The 20213-nt window shown below is 32.5% G+C and overlaps 1 pseudogene; it reads right to left on the bottom strand.

Annotated features, from left to right (window-relative positions):
• Positions 1–8558: 8558 nt before the first annotated feature.
• LOC133332331 (maltase A1-like) lies at positions 8559–19746 on the bottom strand (annotated as a pseudogene).
• Between the last annotated feature and the right edge of the window lie 467 nt (positions 19747–20213).

Raw genomic sequence — 20213 nt, 5'->3', positions numbered from 1 at the left:
CAAAATGCCATATTTAAATAGGAAAAGAACAATGAAATCTTTTTATGTATTTATGTATTACAATCCACTCAAAACCACCAATCATATATAGTTACGATAACTAATAAAATAATTTTTTTTATTGTAATATTTTATATACATATTATATTTTTTATTTTATTTTAATTTAATTTTATATACATACATGAGGTTTTAAGAAAATATGTTTCATCTTGATTTTATTATTTCCTTTAACTTTTATATATATATATATAATACAGAAAACAAAACGCATGGACCCGAACTTGTATTAAAATAATACAACATTTCTCAAAAACAAAAGAGTTGTAAAAATTTTAACTTAGCCTAACTAACTTCTGTAAGTCTATCTTTTCAACAACAACAACAAAAAATATTGTTTAGATAATGTTAGGAATAAAAAAAAGCAAATATCGAAATTTCGAAGTAAAAAAAAATTAACACAAAAATTAAAAAAAAGAAAATCCGACACAGGTTAATGATTTGAGGAAAAATATTAAAAAAATCGGAAGATTTAAGAAATGATTTTCTCCTGGAAAACATAAAAAACATCAAACCCTTGTTTAGCAAAATAAGTCTTCAGTTCCTGGAAAACTGAAAAAAATCAAAGCTCCAAACCTGAGAGCTTATTTTTAAATATGAAAAAAATTAAACCTTTTTATATAGAACAAATCAAGCCTCAGATTCTATACAAGCCACAGTATCAGATAATTTAATCGGAGGAAACTTGAGGAAAATATTTAAAAAAAATCTGAAGATTTTAGAAATGATTTTCTCCTGGATAACATAAAAAAACATCAAACCATTGTTTGAGCGGTATTTGGGGTCTTCTTTAGCAAAATAAGTCTTCAGTTCCTGGAAAACTGAAAAAATCAAAGCTCCAACCCTGAGAGGTTATTTTTAAAAACGAAAAAATTAAACCTTGTTCATATAGAACAAACCAAGCCTCAGATTCTATACAAGCCACAGTATCAAATAATTTATTCTGAGAAATAATTCTAAAGAAAAAGTCAATCCTCAGAATTGCGGTCACTTCTTCTGCTATTGAAAAAAAAAATCAGAACGGAGATTAATCTTCATTTCCTTGAGAATGTTTTCTATAGAAAAAATCAAAGCCTTAATACTGAGAATCCTGAATGAATCATGAGCATACAAAACAAACTTGGGGAGTTTTTTCTTTGTTTCTATAGCAGAAAAACCAGTGATCGGAGCGGTATAGTCGGACGGGGCCGACCATATGATACCCTACACAACTACCACGGAATTCCAACTATTTTCGGATTTTTATTCCGAGCCTGGGTGATATTTCCTGATAGTTGCAACCTCTTGCCCGATTAGAGGTCAGCAGCACTTCTTCCTTACGCTAGCATATATTCCGATTCGGTCCACTTCATCCCAAAATTATAATCTGATAATCACAGAAATTTATAGGCGTTTGTCCTTAACCACAACTGGAAACTCATGGAAAATTTCAAAGCGATCAGCGCTATATTTCCACCCTCTAGTGTGGTAATGTGATACTAAATAATATCTCAGTACGTAAGCAACTGTAAATTTTTAATTTTGAATTATTTAAAGGCCAACCACTCCTCTTGAATATACCTCTTCTCGGGTCTATGTCCTTCTCGGGTCTATGTCCTGCAGGAGTAAATATATACGCTATAGAATACAAATTTTGAAAATTTTCACACAAAAGTCAGGGTCTATTTGACGAGCTAAATATTGACCGATCTTTATCAAAACAGGCATGCTTATTCTTGGGCACGATCCCCTCCTCCATGCAAAAATTCACGGTGTTTGGGCCATAATTGCGGCCTCTGGAGCGACCAGAAAAACCGACAAAAATAAAGTTTTTGGTCCATTTCATCCCATAAATATCAATCTATCTTTTCCAAAAAACAATAGAGGTCTTCATTGGCCAGAACCCATATTACATGCAAAATTTCGTGAAGATTGGTCGATAACTGTGGCCTGTATGTGTTTACAAATTATAATGAACAGACGGACACACGTGTCTAGATCGACTCAGCTAGTCGAGATATGACGATTAGTATACTTAAAGGTGGGTCTAGAACCGATATTTCGCGGCGTTACAATCTTTTGGTTCTGCACAAAGCTATAATACCCTGACAACATAGTTGTGTAGGGTATACAAAATCGAAGCCCGAGTTCTGAGTGTATATTGTTGATAGAAAAAATTAAACCTAAACTCAGATGTTATTTTTTTCTATAGAAATTTCAGCTCTGAGTTTTTTTTTTCATCAAGCCTTCATTTCTAAGAAATCAAACCTCAATATTGAAGACATTTTTCTATCGTTAAATAAATAAATCCTCAATTCCAGAGGATTTTCTTCCTGTTTCCACATATCCTTCGTATTCATTCCGACACGAAGGTTTTTTTTGTTAATGAAACCCAAGCTCTGATGCTACAAAAAATTAAACTCCAGCTCTGAGCCTATTTTTCTATTTCAAGCATTCATTTCCGATAATTCAAACATCCACGTTTCCACCATAGAAAAAACATTAAACTTCAGTTTCAGAGGGATTTCTTCCTATCGGAAAGTGGTTCCATAAAAAAGTAAAGTTCAGTTATTTAGGCATTTTGCTTAAAAAAACTCAGATGCAGGTTGCATTTTTTCTACAAAATTTAAAAACTCCATATTTTTTTATGGACAAAAATTTGCATTTCATTTTCTAAGGAAATTTGTTCGATCGAAGAAGTGGTTAGGCTTGGCCGATCCAAATTTGTATACCTCCGTCCTAAAATGCTAACTTACAGGTATTTCAGGCTGTACCTTCATATAAGGGTTATGTTTTAATTTCAATATACTCCAAAATTGGCGAAGAAATTTTTGACTCATCAGAGATCCGAAAAACTATTTTTTATTTGAAAAAATGCGACTCCAATTGGATGGGCTCAAACCAATTGCCGAAGCTTTTTAAATTTGATTCAATTTCAAAGACCCACACGAAGACCATTGGAAGTTCACGATCATATAAACGTGTTTATAAACATGGCTTTCGCTTTTTTTATCTAATCGACATGGTCCTTTTTCTGAACAATTGCAGTATTCAACGTGACCAAATCATTTTTACATCCAGGTTTTTATGAAATATCAAAGGTATACTGCTGGAAGAAATGTCTGAGGGTATGTCACATGCCTATAATGGCATATGGTACACAACTGACATTTTTGGACAATCTTTTCAATCCACAATCCTTCGTATATTTCGCTCATATATAAATTTGTATCACATAGTCGCCTCCTTTCGATATTGGCCTTTAACTTACTGGTCTTCTACACATCAAATATTTTATTTTTTCCACAGAGGTTTCTGTTTCTGAAGATATTTTTAATGGAAAAATGAATGACGATTTTCACAGAAATTTGTATAATCCAAAAAATTATACTTTAAGAATTAAGCCTAGTTTCTTCAAATGTTTCCATAAACCACTCTATATATTCCTTAAAACCAGACTTGAACATTTTTTCTATAAAAAAAATTTTGTATTATTTTTTTAATTTTGGAGCCTGAAATTTCCATCTTTCTTCAAAACATTTAATATCTTCCTCAAAAAATTAGCCATAGGTCACATTATGTTACATTTAATGCAACTATGTAAATATTAATAACTATAAAAAAAACAAAATTTAATATTTAATATAAAATGCTAAATATTGTTTTTCATTATTTTTTAAATAAGACTTATATAGCAAAAACACAAATGCTTATTTAAAAAAAATAAACAATTTTATATAATATATTTTCTGTTTCTAGCAAAAAACAACAAATTGTTTAAATTGTACTTTTTTATATAAGACAAAACAACAAAAAAACTCTAAAAGCGCTGTAAAAAATAACAAAACACAAACTCACACACACACAAATGTAAAACCCTTTCAGACTCTAAGGATAACAAAAAAGGATATTTTTTATAAAAAATAAAAACAAAAACTCTAAATAAAAATAAATCTCCATATATAGTATCTAAGCTCTATTTTAGTTTAGTTATATTGATAAATTACAAAAACATAAAAACAAAGCTAAATACCAGAATTAAGGCCACAACAAACAAAAAGAAAAAAAAAACAAACCAATTAATTTAGTAAAAGTTAAATTCTAAACATAATAAAAATGCATAATGCAACAATGTAAATATTTGTAAAATACTATTAAATAAATACTTTGAAAAAAAAAGAAACAAATAATTCTATGTTATTATTTTTACTAATTAAAAATATTCATTCAACGAAGAACTAGAAAAGAAAAAACACAACAAATGAAACAAGCTTTTTTGTTGTTGATGATTATTTTATTTGGTTCTATTTGTTTTGAAAACATTTTAATGACAAAAACAAACAGCCTATTGAAAATCAAATACAAGAGTGATGGCAAGTATGAATGATATTTTTTGGTGAATTTGGGAATTATTTAATTCGTTGGAAATATTTAGAAAGGAGTCTATTTCAATCAATATTAATAGGTTATATTTTAAGTGGGTATTACTATTTATAAGTTGGAACGTAAGGGAAATTAGAAATGTATTGATGGACCAAACTAATTGACTCATTTCAAATTTGATGACTACATCCGTTTAAAACTTATATATATTAAGGATACTTTATTTAATTTTTAATGAATGGCAAAAATCAAAAAGTTCCTCCTTGAAGAATATCTTGGTAAAGAGGTGAGGGAGTGGACTGTATTTGGAAAAAAATATTACTTTGAGAGAAGGATTGATCAAACAGGTCTAATAAATTCTCAAAATATTGGCTCTTTGTGAGAGACTAAATATGAAGTACGTAATAACATTAGGTTGTTTATCTTTCTACGGACTTGATTTAAGTATGAAAGATATATTGCAATGCTCAATGTTTGGATTAAACCGGCAAGCCTTTCGAGTGCTATCATGCGCACCAGCTTGATATTCATTTGTCGTTTTGAAGATTTATATATATACTAGCTGAACCCGTGGCGCTTCGCTGCCCCTACTAAAGTTATTAACATTGGATAGTTAACGTCGAAAACTATTTGTAGGTGTTTCTTAGAGTAATATCAGTAATAATTTCGTAGCAGCCCGTCTATGTATAGTATATTTGATTATATTCAATAGATTACAAATACATTTTTAAATAATCTTTAAGTAACGGTGGTAATATTAAAAACAAATTTAGCTTGACACAAATATATTTTCTCCAATATTTACATGTTTTTCATTAATCGTTCCAAGACCACTACAATCCTTCATTGACATTACAACAATTTTTTATGTCTGTATTCTCAACTATTTCCCCATGATATGATTTGGACCCCTTTCTCACTCCTGCATATGTTTGTAACAGGCAAAAGGAAACGAGATAGACACATGGTTCCTTTTGAGAATATGCATAGAATTACTTTCTGAGTCGATTAATGCATGTCCGTCCGTCCGTCTGTCCGTATGTAGATGTTAAATTGTAAACAAAGTACAGGTCGCATTTATTATCCGATTTGGATGAAATTTGGCGCAGCTCACTTATTTGGCCCAAGGACGTACCCTATTGAAATTGGAAAAAATATATATAGTTTCGTACGATTTGAGGTAAATGGTGCACCAAAGTCTCTACATATCATTCGATTTGCATGAAATTTGGCACAGAGTACTGAACTAGGTGCAGAATGATGTGTGCCAAGTTTCGAGGAAATCGGTTGAGATTTAGATATAGCTCCCATATATAGTTTCGTCCGATTTAATGTAAATGGTGTACTTAAGTCCCTATATATTTTTCGATTTGCACGAAATTTGGCACAGCGTAATGAATTAGGTCTAGAATTATGTGTGTTAAGTTTCCTGAAAATCGGTTCAGATTTAGATATAGCTCCCAGATATATTTTCGTCCGATTTAATGTAAATGGTCCACCAAATTTTTGGCATGTTCCTTCGAGGGAACATTGGCATGCAATTGTAAAGATACATATGTACAATATACACAAAGTGGTGAAGGGTATTATATAGTCGACCCAGTCCTTACTGGTTTAAAATTAAAAAATCCAAAATTTTATTTTTTTCAAAAATTGACAAAATGTAAAAATTAGAATGTCAAAAAATGTGCATTTTATACAAATTTTATTTTATTTAGATAATGGAGAGAAGCGGAATTACTGAACTGGTGGTTTTTATCATTATTGATAATAACATAAAAGGACCAAAAATGATGAGTCGAACATTATCGATTTGGACCAATTTTGTTAATTCCTGGTCACTTAAGATTAGTATGTAATTATCTGCGTATCATACAAATTTGTATGAGCCGATTTATTTAAGATATTCAAATATATGCATAGAAAATGAATATTAGTTCAGAAGTATGATTACTGTTGATGCTATAATTCTTCGTCATCGCGGAATTTTCGAAGTTTATCTTGTCTATCTTATTTATATGGGTTGGCATCTTTTACTGCGAAAATTTTAGTAAAATCTATTCAGCGGTTTTTGTGTCAACAACCAAAAGAGTTTCCATGTTCTACATTCAGATTAATTAAATGCAGTGAGGAGTACATGTTCCCCTATTGTACCGCGTTAATTTTTATATGGATGATGAGTAGTTGCTACCACAGATTTTGACAAACTTTGAAGTGAGAATCTGTAACCCTTCTTAAGATATAAGCTTAGAAAATGAATATTAGTTCAGATGTATAATTACTTTCGATGCGATAACTCCACATCCACGCGAAATTTTGGAAGTTTATATAGCCTATATTATTTCTCTCGGATGGCATGATATGTGGTAAAAATCTCAGTAAAATCTGTTCAACGGTTTTTGAGTCTAGAAACAAAACATTTTTTTTTATTTAACGGAGAGTGCATTTCCAGCGATCTTATCTCGCACATAGTTTTATGAATAATGTGTATTCACACCTACGATATACATATACATTTTGAATGCGTTATCTGTAACCGTTCTTAAGATAAACGCATATTACATCTTCAGAAAATTTGAGGTATGTTTACTATTGATGCTATAACTCCACATCCACGCGGAATTTTAAAAGTTTATATAGTCTATGTTACTTTCAGGGCATGCCCCCACATACAGTGTAAATCTCATTAAGATCTGTTCAGCGGTTTTGGCGTCTATCGGTAAAATACCAACAAACACATTTTTTTCTATTATATATATATATATATACCTCATCTTAGAATTATAATCCCAATACTAAGCGAGTCGAATGTTGGATTTGGTTCAAACTCAGCACATCGCCTTTTTTTTACCAACTCTAACTAAGGTTCGAAGATGAGAAACCATCTAAATCCAGTTCTTGTACCTCGGAGACAATGTAATATTCCATACTTTATATAATATTATAAATAATTTTGAAATATTTAACTAATTTTGAAATTTTATCAATTCCATTAGTAATTATACGATTATACATGACGCCACTTTCATTTAAATATCAGCAATACAAAAAAGTTACATGAAAAAGAAATAAACTATGCAATGTTTATAAATCCGACTTTAGCGCCATCTATTGATAATGCAAATAAAATTTTTAAGCGAAACCTTCCAAGCGTAAAAATTTTAAACATTTAATCGGATTTCAACAAATACATATGAAATAGTAAATAATTTACTCTACTATAACCAGAAAAAATTCTTGTAACACGAATATTACGGAGGGAATATTTTAATACTTCATTTCGTATTCAAATACTAAAATAATTAAATTATTGTTATTTTACAAGAAAGTATGAAATTGTACCTTTCATATGACACCAATTTTATTTAAATATCTACAGTAGATGTAAAGTTGTTGGGAAAACAAAAGAGGTTTAAATTTTGCATAATCGATTTTTGAATCTACCCATTCAATAGATGGCGCTGACGACAAGTGTTTGTCAGTTTGTCACTACCCGACAGTATCGAAGTTTATCTGACAGAGTCGCCATGTACACAAAAAATAAAAGTTTTCTGAGATTCTTTATAACTTTTGAACGAGTAAAGATAAAGAGACAAATCTGACTCGGGCTTAATGAGAAGTTGCCACTATAACAAATGTGGCTTAAATGTCCGATTATCGAATTTTGGGTCTACCCAATCAATAGATGGCGCTGACGACAAGCGTTTTCCAGGTGTGTCATGTTAACAGAAAATCACCGGCAATTTAGATTAGTTTTGAATGCTCACGCGCACAGACAAAATTTAAATGGATATTTATGTCATTGATCATCCACTATCTAACAGTATTCAAGAATGTTTTCCAGTGTTGCCATGTTTCCTAAAAAATACAGTTTTCTGGGATTTTTCATAACTTTTGAACGCTTAACGATATAGACACTAATCAAACGTGTACTTTATTCATGTGTATTCACCGGAGAGTGGAAAACAAGGCCTTTAACCGTATAACTACTGAAGTTATAATCACATCTCTACAAAATAGGTCTCGTATGAAAACGGAGATAGTATACATTGATACGAATATATAACAGTCATTAACAAGTTCAACATTATGTAGAATAATTTGAATCCTAATCTTTAAATCTGAATTTTATAGTATTATTCAAATGATGCGTGTAATTTGCATAAACCCGCCGTCAGCGCCATCTTTTGTTGGGCATAATTCAAATCGTAGTGTTTCGAGTCCAGTTTCGGAACGTATAACTTTTGAACAGATTAATTCAGAAGAATTAATTTTTTCTTAGCTACACAAATGTGGTTTACATTTTGCATAATATATATTTGTATCTACACATTCAATAGATGGCGCTGACAAAAATGTACAGAAAATCATCGGTATTTTAGATACTTCATAATTTTTCAATGCGTATCGATATCGAATTAATTTGAAGGTATATTGATGGAGTAGTAGAAAATCTCTATCTTATAGTGTTCAGTATACTTTACATATTCTTTGATTCTTCATTTGCAGGTAATAGGTGCCCTGCATCGAACAGTAAGTATATTTCGGACTACTTAACCGAATTTCGTAAATTTTGCACAAATGTTCGAGGGAATTCTTTTTTTTATACAAGAGAATTATGTGAAAATTCAAAGATATTTTAAATATGCAATATTTTTTGATAAATGGAAACAAAGGAAACCCTATGTTTATTACATAGCGTATAGAGTCTAAAATGGCTGCTGGGCAGGATAACTTTCGATGGGAGTTCTATCCAAACTTTACACATTGTAGTGTTCGAAATATTGGTTCACTCCTCATAGTACTTCCCACACAAAATGTTGCTGAAAATTATTTTGTAATATCATGCGATTGGACAATTCGATTTGAACCAAACTTTGGAGAACGTAATATTTTAACCATGCCTATAAAATGTTGTAAGATGAGACTTATCAGATCACTCATTTTTATCAATTCACTCATTACATAGATTTATAATTAATTTAAAAAAGTGTATCTGAATAATAAACTGAATGTTTATTCTTCTTTGCCAAAAATAACACTCATTCTTGCCAAACACCTTGTAAAATGCTTGTAAATTTAACTGGGCTTTAGTTTGTTTTCAAACCATTCGCAAAAAGCAATATCTAGAGGAGACTTAGAACAAACTAATATACAAATATATAAAGAACTAAATCTAATAAAAATCGATCTATAAATATTACAAAATATATAACTATTTTGTATATACTACCAAAAAATTTAAAAGGTATGTAATAGTATTAAATATTTACTTTGTTCATATATTGTAGAGATGCATATATAGAAATGTAAATCTAATTCCTTAAATATAAATACTGTTAAAAGAACACCAGCCACAAGAAAACACATAAATTGCTTTGCAAAAAAGGAAAACTTAAACGCTTCAACAGCATTTGTAATATAACAAACAAAACTATATTTATATATGAATACAATTTTTAGTTTTGGTTTTCCGCTATACTTTAAATGAGAAATATAATATTTTATATGACATATGTTCTAAACATTTTATTGGAAAGCAAAAAAAATAAATAAATAAAAATAAAACGCTTGTGGGAATTCAAAGCAAAAATGAACACATTTATATAAAATTTACAAAAAATTCTATAAAAAACCGGTTTTTAACTATTTTAGCTCTGAAACACCTTTCTAAGGCAATTAAAAAAACAATGTAGTTGAATCCTTCCGAAATAGATTCGATTTAATTCGTTGAGATATATACGATATATTTTAGAATTATTTTGTTATCCGTTAAATAATTAGAAAATATTCTCTATGATGATCATTTGGGCGCCATATTTGTCCATAAGAGAAATAATTACAAAATTAGTTTTAACGAAATCATGTTTGGCGCTGTTATTGTTTTATCATACACAAATATTTTGGGGGTTAATTGAAAATAATAAATAATATTTGTAGATGCATTACGTTGGGCACCAACTTTTTTTCTGTGGTGGAAATAATAATTAGGGTGCGATAATATTCAGAGTTAAAATTAAAATACCCTCCTGTACTAGGTGGAGTGTATATTTAATTTGTTATTTCAGTTGCAACACTTCAAAATATTCTCCACAGATCTTATAAGTATAGATCGTCATCTATTATTGCGATGACATACATAGCTGCTACTCATAATATGTTTCAAATTTGAAATGGATATATAGCACCCAAAAGGTATCTGACATTTTCAATGTTTTAAATTTTTGATCCGTATATTCGAACACAGGTGTCGGATTTTGTATTTCTGATTTTGCATGATGTCGCATTCAATGTGGTCTGTTTGTCCTAGGCCTATTCTATAACCGAATAGATCATAGTTTGGAATTTCGGGCTCTTGGAGTGTGAAGAATATATATATTGGCAGAGAATTTTCAATATATGTGCATGTTTTTAGATACCCCCACAATGTTGACCTCGGATTTTATTAGGTTGTGTGATGGTCCTAGTCACATTTTACACCTAAAATATAAGTAATTCTTCTGGTTCTTAAAGGGTGGGAAAAACATTATTCATTTCTCGATAAGGAGACATGTTATGTATATCCCAAATATTAAGGTCCCGCCCATAGTCTACATTATAGACTATATGAAGGTATACTCCCTATTCCACAGAATTCCTTGTAATAACTGCCGCCCGATTTTCATTTTTTAGGACAGTGACTTTTCTATATAGCACAAAAACACCTCAGGGGACCTGATGATTTTTTTTCTATAGCAAAAATCACCTCAGGGGACCTGAAGAATTTTTTTCTATAGCAAAAAACACCTCAGGGGACCTGACGAATTTTTTTCTATAGCAAAAAACACCTCAGGGGACCTGACGAATTTTTTTGCTATAGCAAAAAACACCTCAGGGGATCTGACGAATTTTTTTGCTATAGCAAAAAACACCTCAGGGGATCTGACGATTTTTTTTGCTATAGCAAAAAACACCTCAGGGAACCTGACGAATTTTTTTGCTATAGCAAAAAACACCTCAGGGAACCTGACGAATTTTTTTGCTATAGCAAAAAACACCTCAGGGGACCTGACGAATTTTTTTGCTATAGCAAAAAACACCTCAGGGGACCTGACGAATTTTTTTGCTATAGCAAAAAACACCTCAGGGGACCTGACGAATTTTTTTGCTATAGCAAAAAACACCTCAGGGGACCTGACGAATTTTTTTGCTATAGCAAAAAACACCTCAGGGGACCTGACGAATTTTTTTGCTATAGCAAAAAACACCTCAGGGGATCTAACGAATTTTTTTGCTGTAGCAAAAAACACCTCAGGGGACCTGACGAATTTTTTTGCTATAGCAAAAAACACCTCAGGGGACCTGACGAATTTTTTTGCTATAGCAAAAAACACCTCAGGGGACCTGACGAATTTTTTTGCTATAGCAAAAAACACCTCAGGGGACCTGAAGAATTTTTTCTGTAGCAAAAAAACACCTCAGGGGACCTGAAGAATTTTTTCCATAGCAAAAAAACACCTCAGGGGACCTGACGAATTTTTTTGCTATAGCAAAAAACACCTCAGGGGACCTGACGATTTTTTTCTATAGCAAAAAACACCTCAGGGGACCTGACGAATTTTTTTCTATAGCAAAAAACACCTCAGGGGACCTGACGAATTTTTTTCTATAGCAAAAAAACACCTCAGGGGACCTGAAGAATTTTTTCTGTAGCAAAAAAACACCTCAGGGGACCTGAAGAATTTTTTCTATAGCAAAAAACACCTCAGGGGACCTGACGAATTTCTTTTCCATAGCAAAAAAAAAACTCAAATTTGTCTGATTAAAATTAAATTTTTAGTGAAAATTTAAATTTAAAGTGAAGTTCAAATTTTTAATATGAAATCCAAATTTTCCCATTTCGATTGCCGAAGCGATGTATATATACTCTCGTTAGCCATAAGGCTAAGAGTATAATCATTTGATAGGAAAATTTTTTAAGCCTGTTTGATATTTGTATATTCCGAAGTGTGTACTTATTCGAATTAGTTTCAATTTGGTATCGATTATAAAATATTTTATTTCTCAACTTCTATTATCAACTGTAAAAAAATAAACCACAAATATTTGAATCTCTCAAAAAAAAATTATTTACGAAATTAGTTTGAACAAAATCTAAAAAAAGGAAGAATAACTTTTGTAAATATTTAAATGTTATGTGAAATGTTTTGTATGACAATCACATGAAAAAAATAAATTTGAGAAAAACAGCACAAATGTGAAGCAAAAAATATATATAAATAAATTCAAATAATTACAAAATTTATTAATAAAAAAAACAAAACTTTTGAAATACTTAAAGAAACCGAAGAAAATAACAAAATAGAAACATAATTGGCTTTCTATTATGCACTTTTTACAATTTTCAAAATTTTACGAAAACAATACACCATTAGTACGTAGTAATGATTTACATAAAATTTAATGCTAATATAATTATTAAACAAAAAAAATATATAAAAAAAAATCCAACTACACGCCATAAATAAAACACAACAAAGACGATAACAATTAATTATTCATAACATAAAAACAAATTGTGTATTGTAATCTGTAATTAACGAGCTATTAATATTTAAAATAATACAAGAACAAAAACACACAAACAAACATATATATATATTACAACAATTTACGATGTGAATTCAAAATATACAACAAACATTCGTATATTTGTAAGTAAGTAATGTAAACCTACAATTAAGTTTCCTAATTGAAAATATAGAAAATAACATAAGAAAAAGGGTAAAACAAACGATATAAAAAATTAAACTATAATGTATGTTCATGAGAAATCAAACATTCAACTTGTAATTATATATATATATACATATGACGATAGACATAATATATTCTCTAAAAAAAATATTATAAAGAGTAATGAGTAAAAAACAAACGAAACGATTAAGAACACAGTAAATAAATGTGATAAGATTTTTAATAAAAAAAAACAAACAAAAAGAAAATATTGTCGTTTATAAATTTAGAAGGATGGAGGTAAGTTGAAATAGATGTCAGAGTGAAGATTCTTCCAAAGGCTCGACCACCGATCGAATTGACATAGATCAGAATTGTGTACAGACGTCAAGTTCGTAGAATGTCGGTCAACGTTTGATATTATTAAATATATGATGCAATTTCGTTAATATAATGTTTAGTTTTTGCTATTTATGTGTAGATGGCGCCCAAATCTTCAAATTTTGATCTGCCTATTCTTTACAATTACTCAAAGAAAAATGTGTATGGGTGTCGATATTTAATTAAAAGTTAGTACTATTATTATGTTTTATCATATAGATGTCTTCAACAATGCCTTTAAGCAGAATTTGCATATATATATATATATATATATTTTTTTTTTTTTTTAAGTATACCGATCGTCATATCTGTAGCTGAGTCGATCTAAATATTTTTTCAAAGGTCAACATATGTGTGAATTTGTTACAAAATATTTTTAAAGGGCCATTGAATGTCGTTGATATTGTAAAGAGTATTTTTTCAATGCTCACTATAGGCGTGAACATTTATAGAATATTTTTTTAGGTACCATCTAATGTAGTGGATTTTTAAAGAATATTTTTTCAATGGCCACCGAACGACATCGATTTTTTTTAACAAAACGCGAGGATCAAGGCCCACCCAATGGCGTGGATTTTTAAACAAACACTTTCCAATACAACCGAAAGGCGCAAATCTGTCATAGGCGTCGATTTTTTTAAAAATATTTTTAAGGGTCAACATAGGCATCGATTTTTTTAAAGATAATTTTTGAAGGGTCAACATAGGCGACTATGTTTTCAAAGATAATTTTAAAGGTTGTTCCCAACACCAAAGCTTCTCCTGCTTCCAAATTAACTTCCTTAATGTTCACCGGAATTCCAGAATATTTCTTTGAATCCAGACTGCTTATTTTCAGATTCATTGAAGATGGCAAGGTAACTTCGAAATTATCCAACACATTTCCACTCGAAGAAGCTTCACCATAATTAGCCACATACAACAGGGTTTCTTCGTACGCTAAATACCTGAAATTTCATGAAAATATTTAATTTAAGTTAATAAAAAACGCACACCCTTGCCCACCTCTTCAGTACAAACACCCCATCACTGAGAGCCTTATATTTATAGGAACCCTGTTGCAAGGTCTAAGACGACTTTCTCAGAATTAATTCCTTGTAGACTTTCAAATGTGATTTATCCGCCAGCGATTTCATTTCAATATTCACCGTTTTGTAATCATCGGCCAGGGTTAGCCATGTCTTGGGGCCATCTGATATCCTGCATTTTTCTCGGCGCTCTCGGAGTGCGAGTGGGATCACGTCTGTATTTCTCAAAAATATCCTTATTTGCATTACATGCCGCTGGATCTACGGTATCTTCCCATAATATTTTACCATCTGTCATACCCAATTCCACGCCCTGATAGGTAACACTGGCACCGGGCAGCAGCATTACCAACATATTCATGGCATCTGTGTTACGTAGACCATAACGACTGGCTGCACGACGACGATCATGATTGCCGATTACCCAATTGGCAGTACCTCCAGCTGGCATTTTGGTTAACCTATCATCGACAGCCTTCTGTACATCCTTGGCCTTGAATTCCGTATCCACTTCAGTGATTAAATTGAAATTAAATGGCAGTTCGGCTCCCTTGGTGGTGGAGTTGCCATACATTTGCATGGTATACCATATGGGAGCATAGGTCTCAATGAGCAATACCCTGGTGTCACCACCATGTATGCGTTGATAATCATCCATTACCTTGCGCCATTGATATATCATATCGATAGATTCTGGTTGAATATCCACTTTTTCCATTTTCAAATAATTCCGATCTTCCTTGTCATTGGTCAGGCCGCTCACCTCTTTATCGGGGTAAATGTCATTTTCATCTGGTTTCGCTTCAAACAGCAAAGTGGCAGCATCAATATGAAAACCATCCACTTCCATGTCCAGCCAATATCTCAGCACCCGATTGATTTGCTCCTCCACATCGGGGTTGCGATAATTCAAATCGGCCTGTTGCACAGCAAATTGATGGATGTAGTACTGTTGCCTTTGGTCATTCCATTGCCAGGCACTACCACGAAAACCGGATAACCAATTGCTAGGAGGCTGCCTCTCACCCTTCTCATTCACATTGGACCACACATAATAATCCTCATAGCCCCTTTCACGATTCACCGATTACTTGAACCATTCATTTTCGGTGCTAGAATGATTGGGAACAAAATCCAAAATGATTTTCAGACCAAATTGTTTGGCTTTTGTTAGTAGACCCCTGAAATCTTCCAATGTACCATATTCGGGTTGAATTACAAAGAAGTTGGAGATGTCATAACCAAAATCCACCCATGGTGGATAGGTAAAGATAGGTGATAACCAGGCTGCGGTGACTCCAATATCCTTGAGATATTCCCATTTAGAGGTAATACCTTTCAAATCGCCAATACCATCACCATCGGAATCCTTAAAGTATCGTGGATAAATTTGATAAAATTGTGCCGATTGCCACCAGTCCTGAACAACTTCTGCGGTGGAAACTTCCTGACATTATTCAATGGGTTGATGCCACAAAGTCAAATGAGGCCGAATAACGCACTTAGCCTTGGTCTCTTCTCCATGTTTACTGAAATGCAATGAAGGTGTTGACGGGACTTATATATGGCAATTGAGGGTAATAGAGACATTCTGGAGTGTTTATGGGAACATGTTAATCTATATTTAAGTGGCAATTATGAAGTGCTTCTATTACATGGCATGTGGACATGACAGGCACACTCATTGCCTTACTCAATTCAAGTAACACCTGAAAAGTTACATGGAAAGCATTAGACCTAAACATTATTTTAAAAAATCAACGCCTTTGGTTAGATTTTGAAAAAATATTTTAAAAGAATCCAAGACTTTGGTAAGGCCTCGGAAAATATATTCCTAAAAATCCACGCCTTTGTTCCGACCTTCGTAATATTTCTACACATTTTTATTTACATAATCCAAGATTATTTGTGTTAATATAGCAGGGGTTAAAAAGAAGAAAACCCCATAAAGAATGCAGAAAAGATGGCCTGTGTCGACTATATGACACCTAACATCACTTGTTTAAAAATAATTTTTTAAGGTCCAATTAAGTGTGATTTTTTCAAATAATATTTTTCAAGCCTGTAGTAGACAATTCTGAAGAAAGCCCCATAAAAATGGAGAAAAGTTGGACTGGGTCGACTATATGATACCTACACCACAAGAAATGTTTTTACGATTCTTATAGTAACCTACATTAATATGTATGCCAATTAAAACCAAGCTTATCAATGGCTTTTTTCTAATGTGTGGTTAAACCTTCACATCAAATACAATACGTTCATCCCAATTTGTATTAATCTATACAACAATGAGTTGTAGTGGATACACAAATTTGTATTCATTTGTTATAACAATAAGAATCAATTATTTGGCACCATATGCACGTTACAGTATGCCACCCAGCGTAAAATTTGTTGTGTTGTCGACACAAAATGTCGCATGCTTCATTGACTCATTGCTTTTAAATTAATTGCAAGTAGAGAACGCCGTATATCCATTGCTGTATACGAAACTTCAGCGACTTCCAACGATTTCCTTTGATTGCATGGTGTCAACAACTACAAGGACAACCGTGGCGGAAAAAAATACTTTCAACACAAAAACAAGAACCGCTAAACTATAATTTGAAATGGCAACCAATAATACGTTTGCTGGATACAACAACAAACACACAAAAGGACAACAATTGCTCCCCAGCGATAAGAAATAACAGTTTTGGTTTGCCTTTTTACAGTTGAATATGAAAATCATGACTTTTTTCAATAAAATCTCTCTTTCCACAACTGACATCATGATTTTTTTCATATTTTTTTGTTTTGAAAAATTGAAACATGTCATAAGCACCGACCAACACCAAGCAGTCAGTATATTTTATGAAGAAAAATCTATTTCCCTTCACTTAAAGGGAAAATATCCGAACACCTGCATTTTCATACAAATGCAGTCGAAGGAGAAGCTAGGAGGTGGGGGCAGCCATGCAGGTACTGTATGTGCCTGCAATTCGATATAAATTCAAGCAACACCGTCAACGTCATTGCAAGTCTAAAAAGACGAAGAAGAGAAAAAACACAGTTAAATGATTATAGTGTTAACTGTCAATAACAGACACCATTATATCAGCACACCCGTAGGTAGACCCGTCGATAAAACCACCATGCAACGGCCAGACCAAATATCAGCAGTTCCAATGCCACCGCAAACCAATGTTTCCATTATTGTTGTTGTTGTCGTTGTTGTTCATTCCACTTCAATTTTACAGTTACAAATGTGATTACCAATGGTATTGGCATTTCCTTGCAACGAATATTGCAAGTGTGGTCGCCATACGAGGGTGGGCTCGTTCGTTTTTTATTTTATTTGCTTAAACAAGCGGATAATCATTTGCTGTTTTATTATTGATTTTTTAAGTTGTCCAAAACACTAAAATTGTTCTTAATTTGTTCATCTGATATTGTATATAATATATATTAAATTATTAAATATTCTATTAAATATATCCATGGGTAGGGATGAATATTATTAACATACCGATCATAGCCTTTACCTTTATTAACATATGTTCAACATTTTACAAACACAACAATGCCAAGTACGTTCGTTTTGGCCTATTATTGTGGAACATATCATGTTCGAGACTCACTTCTTAGTACTCTGACCCTCATATCTAGACGATATAGACCGTTCATGATTTCAAATTTCGACGATATTCAAAGGTAAGCAGTTTACAAACAAGGCCATCTCTCGACAGACCAAACATACACTCTACAAGACGCTGATACTACTATACGGATCTGATACTGTTATATTCATCTGGAGCATGGATACCTGCGCAAGCAGATGAGGCAGCTCTTGGAGTGTTCGAGAGAAAAATTCTCCGAAAGATCTATAGGCCAATCAGCGTCGACGATGAATATGGTCATCGAATGAACCATGAGTTGTACCATATATTCGGTTCTGGCCAAAGAAGACCCAACTGCTTTTGGTAATGATCGGTTATTATTAAAGGGGAGATATGGAGCAAGAACTTTATTTTTGTCGGTTCTAGTAGCCCAAAAAAAAAAATTGGGGAACATATTGATCAATAACTTCTGGTTGCCTAGAGGTCACAATAATGACCCTAATATCACGAAATTAAAAATGGGAAAGGGAGTTCGGCCCAAGAAAAAACATGGCTATTTTGAGAAAGATGTAGTATATATTTACTCCAGGAGGACATAGACCCGATATGTGGACAGAATATTCGTTTATATTTACCTGGAGGGAAGAAATGACGCGTCCAGGTAAATATAAAGGAAGATCGCTTTAAAGCTTTACATGAAGTTCCGCTTATGGAAAAACTGATTTGGAGAAATGTAAGAAAGCGGAGGTGTTGACTTCTAATCGGTCAAGAGGGATCACTTTTGCTCAACATGCAGCTTGTAGAAAAAATTGGATATATCTACAAACGTTTCAGCCAATTTGGAGTCGATTTACAAATGTCCGTCCGTTGGCTAATGCGCACGATAACTCTCGAAGGGAGTAACCAATTTCATCCATACATATAGTAATATTTCTTCTAAACTTCGTTCATATTCGAAGATGTGGAGTATCGGTCCACTCCTTGTGGTACATCCCCCACAAAATGGTAAAATTTGTGTAGAAAATTATTCGATTTGAATCAAACTTTGTATACCCTATTTCCATTACCAATCCTATATCGAGTCCGAAGATGGAACCCATTGGTCCACTCCTTCTGGTTCCTCCCGCACAAATGGTCAACATTTTCTATGTTTATAATACCTACATCAGGCTAATGGGATATCCGATTTGATTCAAGCTTTGCACACCCAATTATCTTTACCAAGCCTAATAAAGTCCAAAGATGGGAAATATCGGTTCACTCCTTCTGATTTGAATAAAACTTTGCACAACCTAATATTTTTATCAAGCCTAGATCAAGTCCGAAGGTGGCGCCCGTCGGTCCTCTTCTTCTGTTGCTCCAATAAGATGAAGACTGCAGCCTAAGGTTACGACCAGCCAAAGAAGAAAGATTATTATGCCGAAAAGGATCCATATGTCCGCCTGGAAGAATGGAGCCAAAGATGCTGAGATTGCAATGGGGAATAGTTCCACACGCAAATCTTTCAACTTATTATTTTCCTCTCGGTAAAGTGGCAATTCGTTTTTGCCGAGCACAACATAGATGCCATATAAGGGTAGCAAACGATTTTGGTCCATATTTTCGTGAGAGGAAAATAAGTATAGGTTCTCCCAGATATATATATATATATATATATATATCATGGTATCACCAATAGACGCAGTGTATATTAAATTTGTCATTCCATTTGTAAAACTTCGAAATATTCAGATTAAACCACATGCAGTGTAATGTTATATTCGTAATCAGAATAAAGTACTATGTCGATTTTGCCATGTCCGTCTATCTGTTGAAATTTCGATAGAGTACGCAATATGTAGAATAGAGTTTTTGCGTAAGCTTTGCTAGCATACTGAAAATTGGATATATCGTCCCACCTTTTTATACCCTTCACCACACTATGGTACAGGGTATTATGTCTTTGTGCATATGTTTGTAACATGCAAAAATAATCGGGATAGACCCATGGTTCCATTTGAGAATATGCATAGAATCACTTTCTGAGTCGATTTACGCATGTCCGTCCGTCTGTTGGTGTTAAATT

The sequence above is a fragment of the Musca vetustissima genome, unplaced genomic scaffold, assembly GCF_032173495.1.
Source record: "Musca vetustissima isolate MV318-11 ecotype Yass unplaced genomic scaffold, APGP_CSIRO_Mvet_v1 utg110995, whole genome shotgun sequence".
Classification (NCBI taxonomy): Eukaryota; Metazoa; Arthropoda; class Insecta; order Diptera; family Muscidae; genus Musca; species Musca vetustissima.
This window is presented reverse-complemented; position numbering and strand designations above follow the sequence as displayed.